Here is a 3,985-nt window from a genome sequence, read left to right on the forward strand (position 1 = left end):
CAAGTCCTACCATTGACGGGTTGGTGAATGTGGTGTTTAGTCGGTAACAGTTTCAGTGATGGGCAACACAAAATTTATCTCTAACGACTCTTCTGCTCTCCATACAGCCACAAAATACAAAATAAAATCATGAGGGCATACAAGCATGCTTGCAGAATATGTACCTGCAGAGACTCGGAGAAATCAAATTAGATTGTTTTCTCCTTTTCGAGGCTAAAAGGTGTCTGAGGAGAGAAGAATCTGGAAGTATCATACCTAAAAGAAAGAATGAGATGAATGGATGTAACATACACCAATCAATACATAAGTCATTTAAATGCAGGATTAAAAAGATACATAAACACACGCATTGATAGCCATTATCTAGTACGCGGCTTTTCACTGTACAAATTTATTTGATAAAACATATCTGAATATATATAAATTGAAAAACAAATACATATCTTCACCTCCTCACATATCTGAATATATATAAATTGAAAAACAAATACATATCTTCACCTCCTCTCATAATGGCAACACGGATTTTATCCCTGCCGACTCTTGTGCTCTGCATACACAAAATACAAAAGAAAATCATGAGTGCAAACAATGCGTGCCTACAGAATATGAATCTGCAGAGACTATGAAAAATTAAATTAGAATGTTTTCTCCTTTTCGAGGGAAAGAGGAATCGGTAAGTAGCATACCTAAAATGAGATGAATGGATGTACCATCCACCGCTCTGTACATTTCACGTCCTTATTCTTCGTCGTCTTCACGTGTGTCATGTACTCTTTACTAAATTCCCTGCAAACCGTTTAAACCTATGCTTAAAAGGATTTGACAGAGAACCACGGTGTCTGCAGCACATTGATACAGATAAATATATTAACAAGTCAAAAAACATAAGACATTAAGAAAAGGGCTATAGTATTATCTTATCGGTCAATGGCAAACCCTGCTTTATGTGAAGTTTTCACCTACGTACGAGACGGAGCATGTTAGCCATCTGGAGCCTATTCCGTGAAATGAGTTACCAAGCCAACCCTAATGAGTGACAGGTGTTAGATTTAGGGTTCTCCAAATGTAAGGCTAGGATTGTCTTATAGTTTTCATTGAAAATTCCCAAGATGAAGGCTAGGATATAGTTTTCATTGAAAATTCCCAAGATGAAAACAAGACCAGCGGAGAAAACACCCAAAAACACAAACCCAATTAATGCGCCTTCCACTTCTGTTTTGCTCTGTTCCTATGCAAATGAGGGAAGAAGAATTTTAATATTATGTTAAATAAAAAACAGAATGACTTCCATACCAATACCAAGAAAACTTCCAATTACTCATATCAAAGAGAAAAGAGAGTTGCAAAGGCTACTAGCCTGGCCATGGCCGGATTACCTTAAATCACACCAACCCAAAAACAAAGACCCGTGAGGTGCAACCTTACCCTTCCATTTTGTTCCATTCCTGTGTAAATGTAGGAAGGCAATTTTTATATTATATTAACTATAAAACATACAGATGGTTTTCATACCAGGTTTTCGTACCAATACCGAAAAAACTTTCAATCCCTCACAATAAAGAGAAAACGAACCAGGTTTTCGTACCAATACCGAAAAAACTTTAAATCCCTCACAACAAAGAGAAAACATAGAGGTGACACAGAGGTGTGAAGGTTCTTAGCCATGGCCTGGGTACCATACATCACACCACCCAAAAACACAGACACAGAAAAAGGAGCAGAATATTGAACAAACAATTTACCTAGACTTAACATATGTTAAAAGGGACGATTAACACAAAAACTTTTCATGTGTGAAAACTTTGGATATAAATTGAACAACTAGCTCAGTTCGGCTCTTATCTTTCCTGGCTCTGATACGAATTGAACGGACGGCAACGTACATATTTAGATTTGTTGATAACTCAAATAACGCACAAACAGTCACCACTTACAGCTCAGGGTTGGAGTGGTTCCCTAATGTTATTTAATATCTGCTGCAAGCCACAGGTGGGTGCATGGTGAACACGTATGTTACAGCGCAGGGTTGGAGTGGTTCCCTAATATTATTTAATATCTGCTGCAAGCCACAGGTGGGTGCCTGGTGAACACGTATGTCAATGTGTTACCACAGGTGGGCGTCTATTCATGCAAAAACACAGATGGCAAAAAAGTAAAACATAATATATGATTTTGGAAAATTTATATTGTGAGATTAAAGATCATTTGTAAAACTAGGGATAGATTGAAACGTTGGATAAAAAGGTGGATGCTTTTTTCAGCCATTGGTTAAAACACCTCTGCAGTTCCAAACTTTGAATAAATAGGTAAACGACTTTCAAACTTTGGATAAAACATTTTTGTGGATGAGTATAATTCGCACCTCGGCAATAAGACGTCAAAACGAAAACTTTGGATAAAAGCATTTTTTACATCATATTTTTTTTGAAAACATGTCTTGAAATTTGCGAAGCGCACAATAAGACCCCAACTTTATTGTCCAATCAAAAATTACATAATAAATTTTATATTATTTTGTAATATGAAAACTTTGGTTAAAGTTGTGATGTATAGTAATATTTTTTTGGTTAAACAAGAGATTAATAGGCAGTCAACCACGATCCATTGCTAAGAGTCCCACCCAGAGACTAATAAGAAATTGAAATCTTTTCCATTTTACCAAAAATAAAAAGCTATAAATTGTATATGATAACATTGTGTTACTTTTGTACGTGGCCAAAAGTTAAATCTTTTAATATTATTAGTGGAGAAATGTGTGCATTTCTATTTGCTCTCAAAGCTATGATCATGGGAGATAGCGGTCTGTGTTCAAAAGTGACAAGTTAGAATATTTATCTCATCCTCTTTGGTGATATTTTCGTACTGTGTGAAAAGCGAGGGTCTTGCAGTATTTTTGTGGGGGCAAATGTGTGCACATTATTTGTGGACAAACGTGTGTATTTTTATTTTCACTCAAAGTTATTAACTTGATATAGTGGTGTTAGTTTATTTGTTTTTTCCGGTTGAAAATTATGAAAATTTTGGTAATATTTTGATAAATTTTAATAGAAGTTTTTGTAAATCTAAGTTAAGTTATTAAATTTCAAAATTTTAGATATTTTTATTAGCACTGAATCTATTCTTACCATTAAAAATATGATTTAAAATTTGTTAATTTTCTTTCACCCAAATTCAAATGACTTTTAACGCTCAAACAAATCCTCCCCTAGATAAACAACGCCATTCTTTATTATGCCTCTGTCCCAACTTGTCTCTGTTTCCATGTCCGGATTCAAGGACCCCATCAAAAATTAATTAAGGAAATAAAAGCTTGAGATTCCTATTCACAATAAAGGTTATCCTTATGTAGTGTAAATTATGCTCATTTAAATTTATTTCATGTTTTTTTAGATGTTTGAATTTGTAATTTTAGTATTTTATTAAAAATTAATTACTTCTTGTTTTTAGTTTTGGTGTGATAGTGAAATGACATTTTATTTTTGTGTGTAGATAGTAATTTTTATTTGGTGTAGGCAATGAAATGATATTTTTATATTAATTAATATTAATATTAAAAATTAATTTTTATTTATTTAATAAATTTGAAACAAAGTCAAACTAATTACATTACATTTCTTCATGGATTATTTCATATGCATGTTTTCATATGCATGAGATTTTACGTGTGATTAACATTAAACACTATCTCTATATTGACAATAAAATAATCTGCTTGAGACAAACACCAGGCAGCAGTGCTTATCAAAGTAATACATCAGGCATATTTTTAAGCAATTCTCCCGAATTTTAAGGCAGAAACAAACCTAATTTATAAACATTTCGAGTTTATGCTCTGCCCTTAAGAATTAGTATTCAGGGCGAAGTTTTCAACTCTCCTGTATGTAGTCAAACGACAATCTTGCTCTCAGGTTGCCATCAGCGAAAGTAATGGTGACATCAAATCAACCCGCAACCCAGAATTTAAATAAATAAAATCCATGTT

The 3,985-nt window shown here is 33.7% G+C and overlaps 2 long non-coding RNA genes across 4 annotated transcripts; both read right to left on the reverse strand.

Annotated features, from left to right (window-relative positions):
- Positions 1-347: 347 nt before the first annotated feature.
- On the reverse strand, positions 348-983 carry LOC149231563 (uncharacterized). The gene is made up of 3 exons (XR_016247453.1): positions 963-983; positions 690-842; positions 348-550 (listed from the first exon to the last, which is right to left on the reverse strand). It is a non-coding gene; the product is annotated as an uncharacterized LOC149231563 (long non-coding RNA).
- LOC149231564 (uncharacterized) lies at positions 973-2,045 on the reverse strand. 3 transcript variants are annotated; one of them, XR_016247452.1, is made up of 4 exons: positions 2,021-2,045; positions 1,380-1,448; positions 1,194-1,231; positions 973-1,029 (listed from the first exon to the last, which is right to left on the reverse strand). It is a non-coding gene; the product is annotated as an uncharacterized LOC149231564 (long non-coding RNA). The 3 variants fall into 3 exon arrangements; XR_016247451.1 differs by lacking the exon at positions 2,021-2,045 and adding an exon at positions 1,938-2,020; XR_016247450.1 differs by lacking the exon at positions 2,021-2,045 and adding an exon at positions 1,746-1,931.
- Positions 2,046-3,985: the final 1,940 nt, after the last annotated feature.

This window comes from Pinus tabuliformis, chromosome J (genome assembly GCF_031772625.1).
Source record: "Pinus tabuliformis cultivar Carrire ecotype Pingquan chromosome J, CPIR1, whole genome shotgun sequence".
Classification (NCBI taxonomy): Eukaryota; Viridiplantae; Streptophyta; class Pinopsida; order Pinales; family Pinaceae; genus Pinus; species Pinus tabuliformis.